The sequence below is a fragment of the Siniperca chuatsi genome, linkage group LG24, assembly GCF_020085105.1.
Source record: "Siniperca chuatsi isolate FFG_IHB_CAS linkage group LG24, ASM2008510v1, whole genome shotgun sequence".
NCBI lineage: Eukaryota > Metazoa > Chordata > Actinopteri > Centrarchiformes > Sinipercidae > Siniperca > Siniperca chuatsi.
Window position 1 is genome coordinate 4,205,460 of NC_058065.1, and position 26,869 is coordinate 4,232,328.

Here is a 26,869-nt window from a genome sequence, read left to right on the forward strand (position 1 = left end):
ATCTTTTGGCTGACACACATGTAAATTACATTAATTAATCATCATGGGCATTAAAACTGAGGTAAGATATTAAGATCTCTGTTGAAAAATGCCACAGTATATATTTGAATATATTTTAGAAATTGTGTTTAATTAAAGTAAAAAAAAAAAGTTAAATTTAGAATTTTGATGATTGATTTTAGGAATATATGGGAGGAATGCTCTGCAATGACATGTTGTTGAGCAAGACACTTCATCCAACAGTGAACCTACTTAGCGGCATATAGTTGAGACATGTGGTGGTTGGTAAACTATGGGAAAACTGGATATAATCTGTAAGCCTTCCCTGGATAATACCTTAAAGTTACAGCTAAAATAACGATTCTCCTTGGTGAAATAACCAACCCCTCTATAAATACTGTATTTTTCCCATATTTAATTTAATCATAGCATATGGATGCTGTGTAATCATTTTTGTTCCAAAGTCAAGTCTATCTATACTTTTGATCTACAGTAGCTGCTGCTTTAGCACTTCCATGTTTTCCAAAATAAATTGTCTCATTCATAGATGAGCTCAAAATTAAATTTATTCATGTCTACTTTCTGCAGAACACTGCAGAGAGTCCTGTCCTGCCTCTTTGCAGACTAACTGTGGCTCTTTGTGATCAGACAGAGGTGTCACACAGGAGCCCTCAAGGCCCCAGAGCTCTTTATCCCCACTAAATCATCACTGAGACGCTGCTGTGCTAAAGCCATGCACCTGGCACCGCAGCTGAGGAGTCTTGACGAATACAAAGCAGGGTTACGGCAAGTCCTGCCACCTCTGAGGTGAGCACTCAACATGCAGCGGACAACACGGCTCGGCAAAGAGAGAGGGGAAGGGATTGTGAAAGCCAGATGAAAACACTGAAACACCACAGTGTCCCATCAGCCCAAGTGGAGGCCTTTTCAGGTAGTCTGTAGAAGCTGAAATTTATGTCACTTTTTATTTATATGGAGAAAAAGGAGGAACCACTATTTGGGTTGACACACATCTTTTATGATACAAAGTCCAGTCTTTTCAAACTTTTCAAAATCCCACTGTTAACCTAATCCCACGCATGTGTTTATCTTCATCAACAGGATTAACTTTACTTAAATTTACTGACATAAAAGACATATTTGAAATGTCCATCAGCCTATACAGAGCTTCAGAAAAGTGACATCTCTTTTTATGCAGTCATTGAAAGCACAAAGTAAATTCTAATAAGTAAAAGGTAATTTGAAGTAGTAATTATTATTATTATTATTATTATGAATCCTTTGTTGACAGAGACACCTTAAGGTGATTGATAACACAAAAATAAGAGAAACTAGCAGTTAATGTCAGTTTTTGGTTGAGCACTCCCAGACGTGCTCCTCTGCATTACTAGAGATACAGCATGGTGAGCTTCAGGTAATGAGATTTCTTTTTTCCCCTCCATAAAAATGCATATATAACGTTCTGGAAACAAACTCTTCAAATGCAGACATCAAAACAAATGGTGAATTAAGGCACGGCACTCACTGCCTTGTTCTGAGAGCATGGCCTTGAGCTACCGATTTTTAAACTGTGCCACCGTTAATTTATGCGAAGATCTGAACTAATTCTTTGGCAACTGTGAAGCGAGAATATTAACGCGATGTATTTCCTTGTCGATGATAATGCTGCGCTCTTAATTTGAGATGTGCGGTGTAGTCGAACATGAAATGGAAATTTGCCCCAAACTATGTATTTGTCACTGAGTGTTGGATGTGGAATGAGGTTACATACATCCTTTGCTACCCACACTCTTAAGATACAAGAAGAGGTGTATTTCCCCCTCACTGTGGTGTGTATGTATGGAGAAAGCTTCAACTTAAAGCCCCGGTTTAGAATATATTATATTTACACATTTCCATCCGTGGTTTTTATATTGAATTTGCATAGATTTCCTGAAGAGTTTGTCTTGCGCATGGAAAACAAACTAATCCTTCATAACTAAAAATACAGGCAGGTTTTCCACCAGCATTTCTGTACAGACCCCTCTGAGGTCAAAGCCCATTTTTTTAAATACTAAAGTGGGCACAATTATCATATGTTCAGTACAAACTGAGCTCTAAGTATAAAATCGGTTAAAACCACAAGCTGCATAGAAGTCCTAAATACAAAAAAGTCAAAAATTATAGAAATGTATTGAAAATACACTTGAAATAATGCCAACAAAGATAGTTTGTGTTATATAAAAGTGAGACTCCAGGGGGCCAAAGTAAAACCTACAATCTAATGCATGTACAATTCATTCTACACCTTCTCTTACAATCAAAAACTCTTTCAGTGAGTTAAAAAAAATCATCTCCATACCTGAAATTATTCAAGAGTGGAGTGAAGGTTCACCATGTAGTATTGTGCTACTCTGTGTTTAAAAATGTTTCCTTGGTTGAACCAAATACTGTTTTATTCTTCCAAATAATACACAGTACACTCAGTTGTGGAGTCGTTTTTGCTTTGCTGGGAATTAAAGACACTCTACTCTCCAGAATATTGTTTGATCAAACAGTCTAAAATGACCCTGTTTCAAAGCAGGAAGTAGTGTGACATCGGTACAGAGCAGCGGTTCCTAAACTATGCATCAGGACCCTCAAAGAGTCACAATGTAAATCTGAGGGGTTGCAGGCTGATTAATAAGGAAAAACATTTTTGTTTTGTGTTTCTTTTTCTCTCTAATCTGGCTTTCCTTTTAGAAGGCACTGACAAATGAACTCATGTGTTGTCTAGATATAAGGGTTGTTTTGAAAAAAAACCTGGTGATTTTCTTTTTAGTTTTGTGCCAGCTGTCTACAGTGAAGTTTTCCACCTTCTATGACAAGCATTTGCTGCATTCCTTGTCATTGGTTAGGTTTTGCATGGTTATTTTTTAGCTTACAAAAAAGACAAAAACATGTATATGTTTGTGAAAAATCTAATTACATACAGCAAGCATTGCAAAAACACTGCAGGAAATGTAAATGAGACAAACAGAAGTAAATGGTCTGTAACTCTACATGACAGTGGTATTCTCCTGGAACAGCAGAACCACCCACTCTAAGCAGGAGTAAGCAAATGCTCTGAATATTTAGAAAGACTTCAAAATATTTCACCCAGGTGACCCTGTGACAGAAGAAAAAAATGCCCTTTTAAGAGCCTGTGAGAGGATGTGAATGGTTTACATCATGGCCAACCATAACCCTAATGGATACAAACTGTCATCAGGCTAATCCCCAGGCCACCTCATGGCAGTGCCACCCAGAGAGTGCAGGGCCGATGGTAACGTCACTTTTCCTGCTTTTACAGGATGAAGGCTGGTGTCCTGGTGGGTATACGGTCGGTTTACATCATGCTAAATGAGGAGGAAGTGATGCGTTTATGCTGTGTAAACCTCTGTTGAGCGTACAGGACGTTGCAGCTGCCTAAAGTTTACCTGCTAGATGTAAACCATGAACACACACACGTACAGTATGAGCACAAGCGCACATGCAGATATTCACACATATATAAACACACATACAGGCCATGTTTACATCCTTTCCTTTCCTCAACCTCTTGTCGTCTTTGTATCGTACCTGCTAAATCGTAAAAACTCTCCGTGCTGACACATTTATAAACTGGTGCCTAATTACGCTGCAGTTCATTCTCAGTGTGTTTGTCCTTTCAAACTAATTTCTCTATGAATTCCATCCATTACTGCCTCACCTCCCTCTCACCTTTTCACATATAAACTTCCTGCAGGTCTTCAAAAGCCCAAACTGCTCCAAGAGGAACGTGCCCACCGCAAGAGGAGTTAACAAATTGGTAGAGGGCCCAGATTATACACGGTTAAATGATTAAATCCCTGAGGTACAGAGCAGAGAAAGGAGGGAGAAAGAAAAAAAGAAGAAGAGGAAAACAGGTCAACGTGCACCCACAGAGTGCTCTGGGGAAGGCAGGAGATAAGAGTTTATCACAAGCGTATAAGTAGATACCGTTAATCCTCCTTCTGTGAGTGTTCTACATGAAATAAATCTGTGACTGACAAACTGGAAAGATATTATTGTTTTAAAGGTGGAGGGATACGGAGGGATGGAGGGGTGGTGGTTGTTGTCAGCAGATAAGCGGGTAGATAATCAATTCACACCGGGTTGAGCAGTTTCATCGGAGGATGCGGAGAACAGAGGATGCAAAGCGAGTCTGGCAAGGCAGGTAGACAAGCAGGCGGCACTGTGCTTAGCTGGTAAATGTTTAGCCCTTAATAATTAATCCCACAGACTTGCCAAAAGCAAGATTGATTATTCTATTAGAGGTGGGGATCAACAATGACCTGACTGTAGCTCTATTTCACACACCGTTTGAGTGGTGAGAATTACCCCTGCTGTAATGCACACTGCTTTAATAATACTATGAGCCATGATATTATCCTAAAATATTATGATATCACATGTAATATATACAGTTATGGAAAATGGGGATGATGGAGACTAAAGGAGCCAACATAAAAGGAAATAATACATTTTCCTTTTCCTCTGACCTGTTGATTACAATGAATTACAGATTACTAAGAGAAAAAGTATTTTGCTTAAAGACATCTGAGCAATGTTATCATCCTAAATATCATATCATCATTTCATTGCTGTTGATTGAAAACTTTTAAACTCCAGTTTTGGTAACAGTTCTGACAGGCTCTTTAATTAGTACACAAACTTTTTCAAAACCTTTAAAAATGCACTACATACATTCTAAAATGCCTGGTGGTTGAGCTTCTTCTAAAAGAATTATATTATACACCTAGGATTTGGAGAAGATTGTATACATTAGAATTTAAAATGCCCCACAACATGTAAAGACAGTAGTTTTGCTTTAAAACTTACTTCAGTCGGAGATACTTGCATCAAGGAACTGACCACTTATAGCACTTGTTTATACAGACGTAGCGCTCTCAAAGCCCTCAAAAAAATGCGAGCAGCAACAAGGATTCTTCTGGGAGAAATAGTCCCCCTTTTATAGACATACATGGCCTTCTTATTAAATCTTAGTTAAATCAACAATAACAAAAATACAGCCCATAAGGAGGAGGTTTGGGTGGTGGAGAGAGCTGTGGCAGCAAACAGTGTTACTCTGCATCAGCAGAGTAATAATGAGAAGGGTTATGTTATAGTGGCCAAGCTGTACACCTGCATGAATATGATTAGATGTTTCTAGTCAGCTGAAAGTCACACAGTTGATGAATGAGCCAGTGATTGTGAAGCATGAATGAAACAGCTGATGCCAATCAGTTAATACAAGCGCAACGCCATGCTTCATTGATAAATACGGTATATTGCCATGTGGGACAGACAAACTGAGATAGAGGTCCTCACTTTTGGACCAGATCCTAACTGGACCAAACCTATCCGTGCCGACATCATTAATTCATTTTCCAAAAAGTAAGAGACCATGATCTGATCCAAAATGCAACTTGTATAGAAATAGAGAGAACGCCAACACTCTGTCTCTCCCTAAAAAACAAACAAACCTTTTTCTGTGTTGATTGTGATGTACCATGCGATCAAAGCTGAGATGCATTAGGGTATTAGAAAAATAGACACACAGACCTGAGACCTGCAACAAAAGAAGGGGACACTACGCAGTCCAATTAGACTGAATATAATCTGGAACGACCGGACTACTGTTATAGGTCGGGTCTCGGTCACTAAAACAGTTGACAGGAAACAAAAAACTTGGCTTATTTGAGGTCAAACATTTTCATTCTGTACCTCCACAGATATGTTGGGTCTCTGGTCATGCTGAGTGTGCAGACTCAAATCATCAAGCACTTCATAACTGTTCTGCAGCCTAGTTAAGTTAATTTTCCCAAATCCTGCCTGCCTCAGAGAGACGACAACACCGACTGAAAGCATTAAAGCTTTTTATTGACGGCTCAGTTGTCCATCTAGTGCCAGGATTTTTTTCTTTTTCTTCTTCTCTCTGGTTTATGGAGGGAAGGAAAACTCTCAGAAAATTGTCCTTTGACTCCCTAAACCCTCCAGCTTCCCTCTTTAGCTCATATCCACCCACAACACACACACACACACACTCATACACACACACAAGGAAAGCTACATATCAACAGGGTATCTAACCACTGGGAGGCAAGAGATCCACAGAGGTGTACGTTAACATAAATACCAAATCTGTTGGAGGAGAGAGAGTTTCTGTGTGTGTGTGTGTGTGTGTGTGTGTCAGGGGGCGGTATGGGGGGGGGAGACAATGCATTCATTGTGTGCAGATGGAGGATATGAGAGAGAGAGAGAGAGAGAGAGAGAGAGAGAGAGAGAGAGTGCAGCTCCATCTACAGGCCGAGAGATCACACAAACACACACACACACTCAGAGTGTCTCTCTCACAAACGCACACACACTGGGAAACAAACTTACACTCTTCCCCTCTCCTTCCCTACCACACACTCTGGTTGAAAAATACAAGTTGTCCCACCTACTTTTTTCCCCTCAAACACTCTCTCTCTCTCTCTCTGACACATAAAAATGCCTATTTGCTTTAAAACATGCATGCTCTCACACACACTCTTGCACAAGAACTGCCATACACACATTCTTGCAGTTATCATGCACATTCACACTTTTACATGCACATTATCTTGTGCACACAAACACACTTTTCATCCTTTATAACATACACCAATTCATTTTTTTCTCTCATGCACATACATACACAATCTTTCAATTTACACATGCACACTCAAACAAATATGTGCACACACACACACACACCATTTCTATGTCTCTCTCTCATTCATATAAAAACACACACACTAATTCTTTTCCAGCTCTTACGTGAATGATATCTATGTGCTGATGACAGAAAGGGATCTTTTTTCCACATCTTTCTGTTAAGCATCATGTTAATGTAGATTACAGTTTACAGGGGAAAAAAACAACATGAACATTACAGCAGCATCCTGCCTCCCTCTTGGTCTGTTAAGATCAGGTAATGCAATTAAAATCTAATTAAAACCACATTAAACTGCTTTTAAGTGTTGTTGTTTGTGTCAAGCACAGACGGGATCTCTCTATTAGCATGATAACACAAACGCAGACACTCAGATACAAAACTGTAAGTGGCATAGAAATACACACAAGCACAACATTAATATATTCACACAAGTACAAATGCACAACTGAAACTTGCACACACACAAATTAATAAAGGCTTATATATATTGTGTCTTCTTATGGGCACATTTTAGTTGATTTTTGACAATACATATGCAAACAACAACATTTAACATAAAATGCAGCATTTGTGTCTTTTCTAGTGACATACACAGATATTAGTGATATATATTACATACTAGATGTGCAGTGGTATACTTGTTTTCACTCCCTGGGTTTATAAATAAGTAAGATCTTCACTTTGATTTAGGAGTTTAAAAATTGTAAAAAACAAAACAAAAACAAAAAAAACAAAAAAGTGATGAAAGTTGTTGGGTTATGTTGCCAAGGAGACACAACACAGTCCTATTGAAGAAGATCAGATGAGTTTTTGACTTTTAAACTATTAACTAATTTATAAATAAGGATTTTTTCTAACTTTCTCATTTGGTCAAAAACTAAGGCTGACAGGTCTGACCTGGTCAACATATAAATAAGGTACATTATTGTGTCCATAGAGAAGACGCCTGAGTCTTTGTAGCCAAGACTGTCTGGCAAATTCCTTGAGATTTTACTCACCAGAAAGTTACTGGTTCTAATCCCCAAACTAGCTAGAATGTTGAAAGCTATTCCAACCAGGTCAAAGCAAACAAAAAGTCTTTTTGGCAATAGTAGATGGAAGGTAAGAGAAGTACAAAAGGTCATCAGTTTGAAACTGAGAAATTGAGAAAAAATACTGCAGCTTTTGTCCCTTTACTGTAAGCATGGCACTGAAACCTCAAATACTTTAACATTACAAATGAGCAGAACACAGAACACTGCTGGAAAAAAGCAAGGAGCTCAGCTGAATTTCCCAGGATATTTAAAGCTTTCAAAAAAACAAAAACTCTGGTTGTCCTCCACCTTAAAACCATTTAGCTGTTCAGGAAGTCCCACATAAAGCCAGTTGGTCCTTCTCTGTCATCACCCCAGCAACAGCCCTCTCATACACTTCCAAAAATTATCGGGTAACAAGACTTCAGTTCCTCTTGCCTTGATTTAGCCTGAAGAGGAAATTTACAGTGATAGCTTGACTAAAAGGCTGACAAGCAGGAGGGAAGAGGGAGATCAACAGGCCATGAAGTCTGGTCCACTTCCTGTTCTTTTCATCTGTTTGTTTGTTTTATTTATTTTTTACATCCCTCTGTCTGGACACTGAACTTGACCATTTTAAAAGATCTTTACGAAAAGGGGTCAAACTGGTTCCAAAGGCTCTGCTGTTTTCCTCACCACGAATCATTTGGATCTATTTCCAATTTTCTAGTACAACTTTGCAGAAATGTATAATTTTTCCAAACTCTCCTTCCTCAGGGCAAAGTTGCCATTGTTGTACCTTTGATTTTTTCCCCAAAAACTGAACACTCTTTTAGCAATATGATTGAAGCCCCAGCATTTGTTTGAAGCACATTTTGTTAGTTGTTTTTACAAGGTCAGTCTTGAGCCAAACATTTTACGCAAAATTGTAGTTTGCTGTGTCCAGATGAAAATGAGGTATTCATTAGGTAAGTATCTACCTTCCTGCCTCAATTTTCTTAAATAATAACAGTGTGATATGGTAAGAGAACCTCTTTTCCTCTTCCCCTCCTCCACATTGAGGTCAGTGGTAAAAAAAGAAAACAACTGCAACCCCTGGAGCTGGTAAGAAATCAGCATTTTGCTCAAGGACACTTCAGCAAGGCTACGCTTTCAAACAGGAGCTTGACTTTGCCTCCTACTCACTATATCACCCTGAATTCCTGTAAATCTCCAACATGGAACTGCATGTTACTGATTTTCTTATTCCAGTCAGTTAAATGCAGTGGACAGAGGAGCAAACTGCTCAGGTGTGATCACATCAGCTGCATCTTTGCTGCAGATGCGACACCAGAAACCGAACCTGACATTGCAGAACTGAGAAGTAATTAGAGGCCAGGCCGCCGTGCTCCTTCGGCTGACACCAAATCAATGCAGTTTTTCCGCGTTATCAATTAAAGACGTGTAATTACAAGCGTGCAGAATTGCCTCTCACAAACAGTCAAGTTGGAGACGGCTCTTCACCGCTGGCTGGCTCCAGACCTGCTCCCCGATATGCAGCACCTTGACCCCGATGCCTCGAATGACAACCTGGAGCCGCAACGACCGGGTTGTTTATGGATTTTATGGCGCTCTCTCCAAACACCTGAGCGATGAACTCAGTGTAGCGTGCAGCACCGAAATGCCGTACACTTGGTAGCGAGCCAAAGTGCAAAATGTATTACTCAAGAGCCCAGCTCCCAATTGAAGCCAGCTGGGTTTGAACCATTAGCTGGTACAAGCAGAGACAACCTGGTTGCTGAGTGCGCCGACACTCCTGGGTAAATGAAACAGGGCTCTACACTACTCCCTCCTCCCCTCCCAACATCCACCCCCTCCACCCCGCGGCCTCCCATCAGCACCTGGGAAAATGGATTTGAAACGAGGGCAGCTGCCCACCCCCCTCCCCCAAATGAGCAGATGGAAGCTTCCGCAACGATTATCACCACATTACCTGGGAGTCTGTTGACGAACAGGAACAATACAGGCGGCGCTAATAAACCCCAATCAAACATGACACCCCCGCTAATGTTGCTCACTTCTCTATCCCTACAAGGCAGAACTAGTCGCACTGATTTGTTTTTATCAAACGGCTCGGCTACAGCTACATTCTCTATAAGCGGGGGAGAGTCAGTAGTGGTGATTTCTTTCATAGGTCTGAGCCTTAGCTCACCTTATGATCATAAAAGCATGGTGGAGCCATTAGCAAGACATATACAACAGTGTTTCCTCATGATTTTTACTCTAGTCAGGTTAGGAACAGCATTTAGGCCATTATAATGCTCTGAAACTCCCCATTAAATTCAGATACAAGATTCTGTTAGGGGCAGCAGCTCCATAAGACTTACTACTTACTTACTTACTAAACGTTAAAGATTTATGTGACGAGTGCACTTGTGAATATGCATTCTTGTCTATTCATATGTGCGTTTTTACTATACAGGGAGTGCAGAATTATTAGGCAAATGAGTATTTTGACCACATCATCCTCGTTATGCATGTTGTCTTACTCCAAGCTGTATAGGCTGGAAAGCCTACTACCAATTAAGCATATTAGGTGATGTGCATCTCTGTAATGAGAAGGGGTGTGGTCTAATGACATCAACACCCTATATCAGGTGTGCATAATTATTAGGCAACTTCCTTTCCTTTGGCAAAATGGGTCAAAGAAGGACTTGACAGGCTCAGAAAAGTCAAAAATAGTGAGATATATTGCAGAGGGATGCAGCAGTCTTAAAATAGCCAAGCTTCTGAAGCGTGATCATCGAACAATCAAGCGTTTCATTCAAAATAGTCAACAGGGTCGCAAGAAGCGTGTGGAAAAACCAAGGCGCAAAATAACTGCCCGTGAACTGAGAAAAGTCAAGCGTGCAGCTGCCAAGATGCCACTTGCCACCAGTTTGGCCATATTTCAGAGCTGCAACATCACTGGAGTGCCCAAAAGCACAAGGTGTGCAATACTCAGAGACATGGCCAAGGTAAGAAAGGCAGAAAGTCGACCACCACTGAACAAGACACACAAGCTGAAACGTCAAGACTGGGCCAAGAAATATCTCAAGACTGATTTTTCTAAGGTTTTATGGACTGATGAAATGAGAGTGAGTCTTGATGGGCCAGATGGATGGGCCCGTGGCTGGATTGGTAAAGGGCAGAGAGCTCCAGTCCGACTCAGACGCCAGCAAGGTGGAGGTGGAGTACTGGTTTGGGCTGGTATCATCAAAGATGAGCTTGTGGGGCCTTTTCGGGTTGAGGATGGAGTCAAGCTCAACTGCCAGTCCTACTGCCAGTTTCTGGAAGACACCTTCTTCAAGCAGTGGTACAGGAAGAAGTCTGCATCCTTCAAGAAAAACATGATTTTCATGCAGGACAATGCTCCATCACACGCGTCCAAGTACTCCACAGCGTGGCTGGCAAGAAAAGGGTATAAAAGAAGAAAATCTAATGATATGGCCTCCTTGTTCACCTGATCTGAACCCCATTGAGAACCTGTGGTCCATCATCAAATGTGCGATTTACAAGGAGGGAAAACAGTACACCTCTCTGAACAGTGTCTGGGAGGCTGTGGTTGCTGCTGCACGCAATGTTGATGGCGAACAGATCAAAACACTGACAGAATCCATGGATGGCAGGCTTTTGAGTGTCCTTGCAAAGAAAGGTGGCTATATTGGTCACTGATTTGTTTCTGTTTGGTTTTGAATGTCAGAAATGTATATTTGTGAATGTTGAGATGTTATATTGGTTTCACTGGTAAAAATAAATAATTGAAATGGGTATAAATTTGTTTTTTGTTAAGTTGCCTAATAATTATGCACAGTAATAGTCACCTGCACACACAGATATCCCCCTAAAATAGCTAAAACTAAAAACTACTTCCAAAAATATTCAGCTTTGATATTAATGAGTTTTTTGTGTTCATTGAGAACATGGTTGTTGTTCAATAATAAAATTAATCCTCAAGAATACAACTTGCCTAATAATTCTGCACTCCCTGTATGCAAGCCTGCAAACTCCAGCAGGGTTCTGAGAATAGGGCTGAACACACAGCTTTCAGTGTGTCACAGCTGCCGCTGGGCCAAACAAGGCTAAAGCAGTTAAGCTCACTTTAGACAATGTTATGTTACTGAAGCTCAGTTAAACAGCAACATTTCAAGAATCACGATGGTGCCATATTTTTCATTCACAACAGCGACAGTTTGCTATTATATATATATATATATATATATATATATATATATATATATATATCAGTGTGAATGGATAGACAGAAAGTGATGCTTGCCAGACCTCAGTTTATGTCATATGAACTTTGCTAAATTTGTTTTTAACATTTAGAAAGATTTACAGGATTTTTGTTTTAATTTATTTTCAGTATGATTTGTGGTATGATAAATGACACTCAGTATATAATGGCATCGTTGCAGAGGTTTCTCTAGTATCTAGCAGACACGTATTTCTCTCCCCCGACTTCACACTTCTTTTCCTCTCTCTTCTTTTGTTTTAGTGTTAGTGCTCAATTTTCTCCCTCGGGAGTCAAGCACACTCTCTCTGTCTCTCTCATGCCTCCTTTTTAAATCCAAAAAAGCCCAACTGTAACAACAGTGGTCTCTAAACAACCAGGGGATTCCAGACGACTGACCTCAGAGCTGTTCGTCCACCGCTGAGATACAAATATTTACCCCTATCGCATTCAGCTCAGCGCTGAGGGCTGCCCTGCCACGACTGGGCCAAGCCTGGCTTGAATGCCCCTGGAAAACAAATAAAACTAGCCCTCATTTAGTCTCTTTTCCTTTTCTTAAACCAACCTAAAGATACATGTCAATGTACTAAGTGACAATTGGTAAAGAAAGTTCACGTCATTCCCCACTTTCTTGTACTCCATGGAAGGTAGTTTGAGCTGCAATTTGGAGTTCTAACAGATTTATGCATACATTTATCAGACTGAGCTAGTTTGGAGACTACTTATCTGATTATCAGAACAAAACCTCTCTGTGTTGAGCAAATAAATTATTTAGTGAGGATGCTACCTTTGCCAAACATTGCCATTTATATTTTGAACATACTATATCCCTGCCGTTTGCTGATGATATAGTTCTTTAGCTTCATCAGATTGTGAGCTCCATTGCACATTAGGGCAGTTTTGTGAAGTGGTTGGACAGAGAGTCAGAAAAGTCCAAGGCCATGGTATTCTGCTGCATCTTGTGGTTTTGTGCACGACTGAGGGTAAGATGGGCATTAGTAGATCAACAGGCAGGCTGGTACAGCGTTGACGGTGACTTGTGTGTGTGTTGTAACTGACTGTTGTGTTGAAAAGGAAGCCAAATCTAAAGACAAAGGGTTCGATTTGCCAGTTGATTGACATTCCGACCCTCACCTCTGGGCTCATCCTCTGGGTCAGTGTGTGGCGCTCGGACATCCGGAAGGAGCTCGGAGCTCATTCACATTGAAAGGATGCCTCCTGGATGCTTCCCTGTGGGGGTATTTGGGACAAGTCCAACTGGGAAGGGACCCACAACACACTGGATGAATTACATATCCCATCTGGCTTGGGAATGCCTTGGAATCCCTCTTAATAGCATCTAGATGACAAGGCCTGGGAGAGAAGACACCAGGGCTACCTTACTTAGCCTGCTGCCACTGCAACTCGGAGCAGCAGAAAAAGATGGATGGATGGATGGATGGACTCTGACCAGACTTCCTTCTTTGCTGTTCAGGTTTACCAGTTAGCAAGACTCCACCCACTGACATTTAACTAAACCAATGAGATTTTTTCCGCCTCTCAGATACTTTTGTATAACGATAGCTCCAGTGTGCAACTGAGCTACATAATACCTAATCTTAACTAAGTGTTCATTTATGGCTTAATTGACAAATGAACTAATGTAGCTCCTTGTGTACATTCTAGTACTTTAAATTTTGCACTGATGATTGAGTTTTTATTGCTCCATAATGAGGTATTGACTGCCTGTCTGGTCTTATCAGCTTATGTTTCCCAGGTGGTGGGTGCTGTGATTGTACGTTCTTTATTGTATGCCTTAAACATCTCTGCAAACAAAATTTTATTTGATCTTTTCTCTCTGAATAAAACACCAAAGGTGTTGTTTTTTCTCCTTGTACTTTGATTTTTTTTTTTGTTTCTTAACAATTAGGACGGATGGATATGCAGTCTGTGTTGCTTGTATCAAAAATCCAAAAAGATTTTATTTCTCAGATCTGGGTGAATTGGATAAATCACTGGGCTCTGTAAAAACACCACTAAGGGTCTGAAAAAGCCTCAGTACACAATATATTCCTTTTCAAAAGCACCCGCTGCAGTAGCTTGTGTTTGACACTGATCAAGCATAATCATCAGGCGATCAGGGCTTGTGCGTGTGTGTGTGTGAAGAGCTCACTGAGACACACACACAAAGAGCATCTCCCCCTCTATCTTCCCAGTGCAAGTAGAGCTAACCACTCCAGGGAGCTGGAGACTCAATTAATGACATACATACAGCACTTGCAAGATGTCAGGAACAAAGAAACACACAACTGCACATACGCACATTAAAGGCCATTCTATACAGTAAGTCTGTGTGTGTGTGTACATGCAGCTTTTCTACTTCCATGAATGTAGTCCAGTATGTAGGCTAAGGCCAGCCTCTGGGAAATACTCTGTTCTTCTGCATTATCCACCTTGGAGCCTTAACATATCTAATGCACTGTAACGTACTGTAACCTGTTTTGAACTTAACACTGTTGCTATACATTCAACACAAACTTCACTGCAGCTTATCAAACAGGAACAAATGGTGGCACTTGTGAGTAAATATTCAACAAGGATTTGACTTAACTGTGAATTGTTATAAGACATAACTAAATAGAAAACATGGATGTCTATCTTTCCATTACATAAGCATGAGGTACAGCGGTAGTCAATGTGAATATTTCTGTTTCGTTTCTGCAGATTTTTACAGTAAATACGCTAATTTCTCATAATGGAGCAGACTGGTTTAATCAGATTTTCACTATGATTTTATGACCCCACTCGTTAATGCTGCTGTTTGCTGTCCTCTTGTGATAAGCAAACCTCAGAATATTTTCTAGTTAGGGGAAAGTGAAGAGAAAATTGGGCAGAAAATGCAGATGAGCTGCTGATTATATACTAGAGCCCTTCAAAGTAGGTAAAAAGAAAAAAATCATTAGCAGTGTATACACTGCCAAGGGTCTGCTTTTTTTTCTTTTTTTTTTACTAAAGGTTTTTGTATAACTGTTTCTTTATCTGATTTTCACCCATTTATTGCAGGAGTTTTCCCTTATCCAAACTGAGGGTTTAAAGGGATAGTTTGGATTTTTTGAGCTAGTTATCCTGTATTACCTACAGTAGATGGCGGTCAGCACGTCCCCAGTTTGGAGAATCAGAGTACACGGAGTACACACAGCACACAAAATGTATTTCAGCCACCTAAAAAAGGCCCACCTAAAAAAATCTATATCAGTTTAAGTGTACGCTATATTTAGAATTCTTTTCCCTGCTTTACCTTTCCATCAGACCGCCCTTTCTTTGGCACTACATTTTCTAAACCGTAAACAACACTCCACCACGTGCAACACTGAGAGCACTGCTGTACCCAACCATCAGGTAAGATAGCGCCAAATAACAACAAATAAATGAAATGACTTATCAAACAACCAGTAAAGAAATGCAGTTTCCACAGAAGTTTCTCTTCTCTCCCTCTCTTCCGGCCGTTTAGTCTCCATCTTCAAAAGTTTTCCTTCCGTATACTCTGGTTCATAAAGGTATCCTCTTGTCTCCACAGTGAAGAGCATTTCATCATTGCTGTCATAATCGCTCATATTAAAATTTCCTTGTATTTGTTGTCTCTTCCATAAACCGCTGAAAATCTGACCCCAACAGCTGATCTCCGGCGGCGTTATACAGTGGGCAGCACAGTTATGCTTATGCGTATAAGTTCTACGGTTGTGATTTTATGCCATATGAATAAAACTGACTTGACAAAAAAGATCTATGTATACTGTGCCTACTGTTCACATACTGTAGTTACCCTAACAGAAAGCTCTGACAGTAGAAAGGCAAGTAGACTGAGGGCTGTAAAAGAAGGCCAACAAGGGGCTTAATATTATTACAATTTTATAAATGTAGTTTTTTGTACAGAAAGTACAATTCTAACGTTACGTCTAAGGTTTCTGTAGCTTTTAACGCAGTACATCTTCTCTGATGCCATCTGAAAGAGTTCATGTCCAAAACGTTATATATCTATCCTGTCATTCATGAGTCAATCATTAAGTTTTTCATTCAGGGTCTGTGAAATATCAGAGGATCCATTCCTACTCTAGTTTTTACTTTAGTTTATTTAGTTTAGTTTAGTTTCTTTAGTTTATCCCCCATAGACGTATCCACTATATCTTTCTATTCATCTTTTTGTCACTAAACTAAGAATTAAGAAACTTGAAATTTTTTGTTTTCTTTTTGTGAGAGATGGTGTTACTTTTTCTAAAACGTGGACATCTCTTTTTGCAAGTGAACTCTTCATTTCACACCTCTGTGGTCTTCCACACACCAAGGCCTCATCTCCTCACTCTGTCTTCCCGGCTTAGGCATAGTCGGCTGCAGTTGAGAGGTCGCCACTTGGAGGAAGATGGTGGCTGCTCACAGATCCAGGGGTCAAAGGTCATTCCTGTTCTTCTGGCAAAAGGTGAGAGGACCAGAGCACGGGTCAGTGGTGCTGAAATCTCATTTAAGAGATTGACCCCAGAGAGCCGTCTTGAGCCGGTCCGGTGCTCGGAGATGTCGTCACCAGGGATGATGTATAGGTTTGGGCTGAGAGAGGAGCCCTAACACAATACACACATCCACGCATACGTACACTTAGGTCGACAGGCGCTGATGCACAGAGCTTCAGAGCATGTCGATGTGGTAACACATCTTTCATCAGATAAGATGAAACTTTAAATGAGCCTTGTGTGGAAACTGGAATGTTACAACAGCAAATAATAGCAGCAGTAGCACTAAGAAAACAAGGACATAGATAAGAATAAGGACAGGGTCAAAATCATACACAACAGATAATTTCAACATGAAACAGGTTAAGTAGAAATGTATAGGTCGCAGTATGAAAAGGTGGGGGCTGCAGTAGAGCAGCAGCAGTACAGCTTATCACCAGCTGATTCAGATGGGAGAGGGAAAATACATCCATTCACATTATATAAACTGTTCAATTGTATTAAATATTTATTTCTGCAACTAAAAAAAACATATACAGAAATATACTATGTTCTATAAGAGTGATTCAATCCACAGTATCAATCAATATACTGTACATGGAAGCAGCTGTAGACACCTGGAGTAAGATCTTGTCACATTAAAGTTAAACTAGTCACCTATGCTAGTTCATAGCTCCAAATAGTGAGAAAAGTGCAAAGTTTTGTAACTCCCTAACCTGTAAAGCCACAAGCACGTTCATGTTTACAAAACTTGTTGTATGTCTGACACCTTAAGGACTGCAAAGAAGAAAGATCTGACATTATTGAGTCCCGGTTCACTGTTGTTTTAAACCGAGTTTGGATTTGACTTGGATTTGTTACTTCCTGTTGCCAGAAATTTTCCTGCAACTGAACATATGTGCCAATCAAATTTAATTTGAACAAACAACTTATATCTTCTCTATTAGTAGTACATTTTTTCTCTGTTGCGTTCCCATTGTGTTTTTACATAAAAATGTTGCTCAGTGCAGCTTCCATCTGAATTTAACACACTACACACAGCCAATGTTTAAAGATCGGAGGACTTCAGTTGAGGCTCACTAGTAGCACTTAACCTGATGTAAGATGGCAGATTATGGAGCAAATTAATAAGATACGCTTCAATGATAAATTTCAGGTGGCAAGCTAGATAAGCTCATAGTGTCACTTTTCTATTTATTTTTTCTGTGTGATCTTGATCCAGTGCCAAGTGGAATCAAAGCATCGGGTATCTGTGTGAGTGGAGGGAAGTGCGTGTGTGTGTGTGTGTGTGCGTCTTGTGCTGTGTCTTTGTGAGGACTGATTTGATTTTTTTACTTTGGGAGTGAAAACATTTTTACAAACTGAGGACATTTCGGCGAATGCTCACTTCTTCAAAGGTTCATTCGAGGGTTAAGACTTAGTTTTAGGGTTAAAATTAGGATGAGGTTAAGAGTTAAGAGAGGGGTGTCAGACTACATCTCAAAGATGTGGTGCAAATAAATTTTAACAAAAATGTGTTAAAACTTTGTTGCAGACCGGACATCTCCCGTTATCAGTTAAAAGGTTAATAATAAATGTAAATATAAATATATTGGTAAAACTTTAAATTCATAAAAGGTTTGTTAGTCATAAGTGCTATAAAAAGAGCATCAAAACATGCCCAAGGTTAAAAACTCAACACTAACACTTAAGGTTAGAGTATGGGTCTATGCATATTTGTCATATGTTCTTATTTTTATCCTGAATAAACAGATACAGGTAATGTAAGCAATGCGTCTGCATTTGGAAGCTGAAGAAATAAAGCATTTTTAAATGGAAGTCATTTCACCTCTCTCTTTACTTCTTTCACTATCTCTTGCTCTCTAGACTCTTGTCTTTCTGTCAGTCTCATGCATCGGGGGCACCACATGGCCTTGTACACGCCATTTACGTTACTTTCTTGAATTATTACGTGTAGCACGGGTGTTGCAGCGAACAGAAGGGAACAAAGACAGTGAAATGAACCCCTCATTGATCTCCGTATTGAGAACATCTGCCCCGAACCTGAGGGGGGTTGGGAGACTCAGAGGAGTTGTGGGAAGTTGCATGCATACCAAGCAGCAGAGTTCAGGTGTATAACAAGTTCATTTAGTGTATTTGAGAGTTAATTTGCAAAAGTAGCGTGAACTCTTTTAACCTTCAGGCAGGCTTTACAGTAAATGTGTTATCCTGTCATAACCATTAAATTACCTACTATAACAGATGTAGAAGTCATCAAGATGAAATAAAAACTAATTTTCACAAATAATGTGAAAAAGGCACGTTGCCTTTTTAAAAAGGGAAAATCCACTCTAAACCTTTGTCTATGACATATTTTATTTGTAGCTCCATTTCGTTATTTGGTAACTTTTTCATGTATAACTGGCTTGTAAACAATTATGATTATCTTATTCCAGCAGCTACAATGGAGTTTGATAGCAAAAAAAATGTTTAAGCAAAGCATATTTACAGTAAAAGTCCAATTTTGGTGTCAGTCCCTGAGACTAAAAGACAAAGCACTTCTTAGATCTGCCTTTTCAAAAAATATACAAAAAAAAAAAAAAAAACCCTACTGTAGGGGAGGAGGACTGCTCTGGCTCTGCACCCAGAGGAGCAGGAAATACCGTAGACCAGAATCCAATGCAGCCACAACAAAGACTGGGCTTTGAGTACGAAGGGCTTTAACGATTGCAGATTTTGTGGCCAAAATTCATGAAGCACTTGGCTAGCTAGCTGTATCTAAGCAACAGGGTCACACCCCTTCTTTGGGGGCTGTCAAAAGTTATTCTGGGAAATGTAATGTAGGAAAACTAACTGAAATACAATTAGAAAAGGCAGTTTGAGGGAAAGCGGATCCACTAGAAATGTAAGTTAAACCACTTCATCACAGAATAACTCCTGGAATGCATTGAAATCACAGATTAATGATATCTAGGAGGGTAACAGTATCCAGTATCTTTTAACTGCCAGCTGCTGGAGTTTTGCGGTGCAGCTATTATTAAATAAATGTCCCATCTTAAGCTCGGTATCAGGATGGCGTGGAGATCAAACGTAGGGGGCCCGTTTGAAACCTGCCTTAATTATAATAGGAGGAGAGCTGAAGTTCAAATATTTCATATCGTATTGTAATCCTGATGCTGTATCTGTTTCACACGAGCCAAAGCGCTCTGATGGACCTGACAGTTTCCCTGACGTCCAGGCGCTGGATAGCTGCACGTGCAGCCTAAACGCAGCCACATGTGGAGCTGATTATGAGGGGCTGAGTGTTTACGGCGGACCCAGATGTTGGGTGTTTAACATGGCACGGGCCGAGCGGCGAGTTTTGACAGCTCGCGTTTCAGCTCGACCTACACTTTGGTTGTCGGCGGCTGAGACAAAATGTCAAACATGCAGATAAGGGCCAAGTAAATGTGATTACAGCAATTCAGTTTCTCCAATGCCCGGCCAATCTGTTCAACGTCGGTCAACACCTCTCCTGTGTTTGGAGGGAAAGATCCAAGGCTGCAGGGCTTCCTGAAAACCACCCACTGTTAAAGTAAAATAGATGGATGGATGAATAAATACATGACTAATATTCTGAAAAGGAAGGAAAGGAGTGAGAGATGAGGACTTATACAACGCTGATTAGCTTGTCATGTATTAGTAGGTAAATGAAAGAATGGAAGAATGAGTCTGTTAGGGGGCAAGGGAGGGAGGATAGACGGAAACCAGTCAGGGTGATGAATGAATGAGTGAATTAATGCATGAGAAAATTTGTGAATGAATGGATAAATAAGAAATCTGCTAAAAGGAAAGATGATAGAAGGTCAAACAGTGTCATCAGTTTGGTAAGTCACTGATAAGCTTGGCAATAAATTAATGAGGGAGTGAATGAGTGAGTGAGTGAATTGAAGAATGAGTGAATGAATGGACACACAAGGCATTTTCTAAAAGGAATGGACATAAACAGAATCATGAAAATCTCTCAGAGGAAGTGAAGCAAAGTTCGAAAAAAAGGAAGGAAGGATGGAAATCAACCAAGGGAAAGCTGAATAATTTGCTGGCAGTGAGAAGGCAGGGAAGAGAGAAGGAAGAACGAGGTAAACAATCCGAGCATCATTGAGTAATCTGATTATCCTGACTGAATGGATGGACAAATATTCAGCATAAAGGAGGAAAATGGGTAACCAATCATTAACAGTCAATCACTATTTTATGATAGATATCAAGTTTGAGAAATCCTTATATCAACTGAGCGTTAAGAACATTCATATTTAGCCCAGGTGACTCCAGAAGGAATCAAACCATCAACCTGGGGTTTGTGTCTTGTAGTATGGGCCGCAGAAGAGTCCTCCATGTGTTTATCAAGGTAAGTTAAAAATAAAAAGCAGATAACGCTGAGTATCTGCCGGCTCAAGGGCAATCACACATTTCAGAATATGCTGCTGTCAATTTAATATTCCTGGCCTGTGGGGGAGTGAGAGATCAGGTGACTGGGGTATAAATAGGCCATCCGCCATCAGTTCATCTCAGCCGACTCCTTGACAGGATCAGAGTGACTGAAGACTGACTCTGATGTCACTCGAAATCAGGACAGTTGTCGCTGAGGGACCTCCGAGTCGGCGGTGAGCTTCGGTGTGTCCCAGAGACGCGGACGGGGAGGATGAGGTTTACATCTGTTTTCTCTGAAGTGATGGGGGTCGCAGGGATCGCACCGGGGAGGGTCGACTGGGCCAGCGAGGTCTGGAGGTGAACGGAGAAACGTGGAAAGGTTCACAGCACACCGATGGGATGCAAAGCGAGTTGGCGGCGGTTTCACTGATGCTGCTCGAGGCGGTGCATACCTGAACAGATGTAACTGTCAGACTCAAATATACATCAGTGTTTCAGGTCGGTAAATAAACATAAAGTACACATCAATCTACAGAAAAAGTAAATCCCTGAGGTCTATTTTAGCAAATAGGTAAATAACTAGCTTCCTTTTACTTCATTTTTAACCTTTTTTAACAAGGTACATTTGAGTAGAAACACATTCACAGCGTTGGCCTGGGGAAATATTTGTAGGAAGAGGGAGAGATACACCGATACAGCTGGAGGATACCTAGTACCAGAGCTGTGTTTACACTGTTTGGGTGCTTCAAAGCAAATACTGCTAGAGTCATTTGGGAATAGAAACTGCTGATAAAAGATATGTTCTGATGTGTAATACCTTTTATTAATTTGTCGATTAACATGCAAAGAAACTCCAAGTATTCAGTGTTTTCCCCACAGATTACTCTTGTCAAGGTGGAAAAGGCTCTGAAACAGCATTAAGATCACTGAGGGACAGTAAAATTCTCCAGTGAAAGCTACGCTATTGAAATTCATTTAACAGCTCCTTGATTCAGCCTTCATTGCAGGTTTTAAAGGCTGACCTCTGAAAGTTTAAAGTAAAATCAGATCCTCACTACGAAATACTGGCAATTAATAATATAAAATAATACTGTATATTAAAAACAGAAGGTTCTCTTGCAGTATTGGCCAATGCCAAACTACTAAATACTAAAACTGCTTCAGTCACTCAACCACTGCTCAAAACAGATATTCCTGGTTTGGGGCTGAATGCACATTCAAGTCATTTGAAAAAACATGTTTGCTAAATGAATGTAATGTAATGTAAATGGTGAGCTTCCAGACACAAACAAAGCTTGTCTAGCCTTCTTGGCTCTTTCTCTTCAAAAAGTTTGAAAAATACCTGCACACATCGTTCTTGTTCCAAATTTTTCTTTTATTCTACGCTTACATGATACTGTTTTGAATTAAATGTATTTTATTTTTGGGACTTTTGTGCAAATAATTGTTATCAAGCACCTGCAGGGAATGTATTTGCATGAGCCTCCTGAAGATTATTCGGTCTCTCTCTCTCTCCCTGTGTGCTGTGTCTTTCCTTTCTCCTATCTGTGTGAATGGTGTGCTTGAGCTTTGCCTCTTGTGAGTCTGTGTAGTCTGTCCTCTGTCCAGGAGGTCGTGTGGCTCAGGTCTTATCTGTTTGGCAGCACCTGGAAGTTGCTTGACGTCCTCCCGGATCCATATTTTTCATACATGTTTACATATCTATAATTTTGTCATCCTGATTGCCCATCCGGTCATTTTATGTTGGTCTATTCTGTACACACGACATCTACTGCATGTCTGTCCTTCCTGGAGAGGGATCCCTCCTCTGTTACTCTTTCTGAGGTTTCTTCCATGTTTTTCCCCTGTTGAAGGGTTTTTTGGTGAACTTTTCCTTATTCAAATCGAGGGTGTAGGACAGAGGGTGTTGTATGCTGTACAGATTATTAAGCCCCATGAGGCCCCTTGGGATTTGTGATATTAGGCTATATAAATAAAATTTATTTGACTACTGTCTTTATTAGAATATGACAATCATTAACAAATCCCTTGCTCCTAAAGCAATAACACACTTTGATACTGAGATTTTTATTCCTCTAACATTGTCATGCAAAAACGTTTTGATGATTCTTATAAACGACGCAAAATTATACCTAAATCTACATTCCAAGCCTCATCTATTCAAAAACATCTCAATAATCACCTTGAGTATGCACTGATTATGGCCTCACACATCTGTCAGTCTCATTAAATAAAGAAAATGTAACAACTTCAAGAGGACTTAGAGAAGTCTTAAAAATAACTTCAAAAAGATATACTACATTTTTAATGATGGCCAACACCAAGCTACTCTGCAAGTCCCCATTGGGATTAATATAGTATGTCATCTTTCCAGCTATCGTGCTATCAGTCAAGGTAATGGTTGGCTAAAATAGCATGATCACAGCATCAGCTGCTAGAAGTTGCTTTCTGTTTTTGGCAGAGCAGTGTAAAGGAGAAGGGTTAGACAAGCAGGTGCACCTGCTATCCACCAAATTACTGAGGCAATGTGCAACAACTTAACTGGTAATTTAGGACAACAGCAGCCATTTCTACTGCTGTTTCACAGAATCAGCAAGTCTGTTTTACTAGTAGCAAAGTGACTTAAGAAACTGGATTCCTAAATATCACAAACAACTTTAATGTTTCTTTTGTAAAGGCAGACTTCAGTGGATGTTAGATTTTCCTTTCTTATTTCCCCAGCTTTGCTTATAAAATTCTTAGTGTTTTCTCCATTATGCCATTCTCCTGGAATCCCTGGGAAATTCAACTCACCCTTTATAATTACTGCACCAACTGCCGGCTGACATGTCTTATTTGCCTTTGCTGGAAGAGGTTGTCTCTTTCCTTAAGTACCTCTGTTGTGGTGATGCCCTCCCCCCCTTGTCACTACAAATTCCCATCTTTACCTACGCAGCCGTTGGCGCCTTCAAATATGGATACACGGCCTGCTTAAGGAGAGCGCTGTCAAGATAAACAGGGATAGGGATGCTCAAAGGGGCTAGATTTCCATGCAGATTTTCATGCAGCTTTCCTGTATTGGAATTAATGCCGAATGAGTGAGCATGGTTGAAAAAATGCAAGGTTTGCTTTGTAATAGGTAGGCCCATTCCCTTAAGTAACTCCCTGGTGGAAGTTAATACTTGCTCAAAACATCATATCATACATCACATGCTCAGTATTAACGCAGTAAGGTTCGAGTGCTTTCGAATCTGTTTGTGCTGTCCGCAGGTCATAGTATGTTACAGGGTCACCTGGGATGGACAGCTCATACATTAAGTATGAGACATGTCACGGGTATCGGAGGAAAAAACAAACCTTTTTGTTTTGTTGTTCTCTGTTGTTTTGTGTTCGTTAATTTAAAATATATAATTCATAATATTATCAATATTGCAGGCAGTCACAAGTGAGAAGTTTCAGGGGTCAGACTTAATAACAACCAGAAAGCAGGTTTAACAAAACAAAACAGTTTCATTTTCAGTTTATTTACATGCTGACTGATCTCAAACAATTCTCCTACAAGGCTAAGTGAGAGATGTCTGTGCTCTGAAGAAAAGCTGTATAATGTAAGAGGTTTGTCTTAAAAAGTAATTGCCAAAAAAGAAACCATCAAGAACTTAAAGTTTGGTTTCAAAGGAAAAACCTAATAAATGCCAACTGATACAACAAACTTTATGCTCATTTGCTGCAAAATTGACCAGAAAAGTAAAGATTTTGAGAACATGCCACGCCTGGTCAGCTGTGCACTTTTGTGGCTTTGCTGAACCTCGTGCAAATTATACATCTCTTTTCCATTTTTAAAATCAAATGTGAGCTTTTGTTTGTTTTTTTCTCCTAAAAAGTGACGTTTAGTTACCTGAGGTTTTTGACTGAGTGACGATTCCATGCATCTGGATGATAACTTTACTTTAGTCCCTTCTGCTTTCTACATGTTCCACATTTCACATGACAGATGGCTCAAACAGACAGGTAGCTGGTATGAATACAACATCAGAATATGTAATTTCTTTGTGAAGGCTTTCACCCGTCCCTGTTGTCTCTGTTTCCCCAGCATCGCGAAAAAAAAGGGGATGTCTTCCCGTCCGAATGTCTCCTCTGTTAACGTCGGCTCCGTCTGTCTCAGCAAAGTGAGCACATGGTTCATGCATAAATCAGCAGCACGGTGATCCCAGGTTGTCCCCTGATACACCGCCTCCGGTGATCTGGCTACCGGAGCAGTGCCATTACGCTGGTGCATTGAGCCAGTCACTGCTAAACAAATATGAAACTGTGCCACTTTGTGTCACAAATTTTTACCTTCAACAGAGGTCACGTGAAAGCAAGGGAACCTTTTTCGTCCATCTGTGAGCTAAAACGTTAAAAAGGTGGACGAGCCTCGTGGGAAGAGAGCAGAGAGAGTAAGGATGTAAGCCATTATAGTTGTGCATATCACACAGCTATCTAAGATGTATGATCCCTGTGGCCATGTACACTCTTACCTGTGTATCCCAAATGCAAAATCACAAGATGTGACTTCAATCTATAAATTATGATGCTTTTGACAAGAGCAAAGCAAAGGGACAAAATGGAGTTGTCACACGATGCAGTGGTAGCCAAGGTCATGCATTCATGCATTCACCTTGCTATCATCCTACATTGTTACTGCAGACAGTTCTGTACAAAGACAGAACCATATTACAAAATATGAATCCACGATTTTAATGTCCCTCAACGAACTACTTCACAGGTCATTGTAAGAAACTTTTTAACAGCATTTTTTTGGTCAATGACTGCAGCAGGATCTCTGCACACACTGACAGTACTGAGTGGGTTTCCTACACTGATCACATCTGTACTGGTAAATCAGAAACTGGGTCAACTTTGAACTTGAGTCGGTGATCGCCGTAAGGCAAACAAACACTAATATAAAGAAGAATATATGAATATGTTTTGAGGAGAATAATTTGTTTAGTTTCTTTAGACCTTATTTTGACTTACCCTATATCAGTCTGACACTACATAAATATACAATATGAATTCAGATCATAAATAATTTAATATCAACACGAAGCTGCTCTGGGAAACATATCTACATACTTTCAAAAATGCATCCTCTCATAAGCTTAAACCACAAAGTGTGCCTAACCAGATTGTCCAGATTACCCAGATTACATTCTGCTATCACAGTGGTCACTTTAAGGAAATCTCTGAACAGGAAGTGATGAACTGAATCCTAAAACCTTAAATCTTCTCTTTTCTAATGATGAGGAAAGTGATGGCCAAGTTTTTCTTATTGCGTTATGCAATATGGTCAAATCGTATGGGTTTACAAGACACCACAAATAAATATAAACCCTCTAGAATGCAGCATAAATATTTTTAAATAATACTACAAAAAGACGAGCTCACATTACTTACATATCAGATTTTCAAACCCTGATGTGTGCAGCAAAATTCATACATTATTAATAAACCATGTGTAATTGCAACCTACAGGAAAAATCTAAGTTAAAACTAAATAACTAGCCCATCAAGCTTTCATTTACAAGATCTTCTAAGCTTAGACAACTTAAAGGCATCAAAATTTTAAAAACATTCTATTTTTTTCTGATCTGCACATTATAAAATTTCAGGTTTTGGTTGAACATTAATAGCATGATTAACATGAGTGTGCTCCACGCAGTTTACTGCTGTCACATTGAGGTTTTGTTACATACAAACATAGTTGGTGCAGCTTTTAAGTATCAATGATTTTCAGTCATTATGCTGTATATCTATGCAGTGATATATACAAGAAACTGCTGTGCAAGGAATTCTAAAATACCCCCCCCCAAAAAAAAATGAAGAAGAAAAAGAAAATCAAAAAACACTGAGGTACTGAAGTGAAACTGAAACTATGGTGACTTTAAAAAGTCCATCTGTTAACACTTAAGTGCTGCAGTAGCACAGCCTTGCTGTAAGTCAGAGATTTACTGAACAAAATATTACATTCATACATCAACAGAGCCACTAAAGTTAGAAAATCAGCAAACCA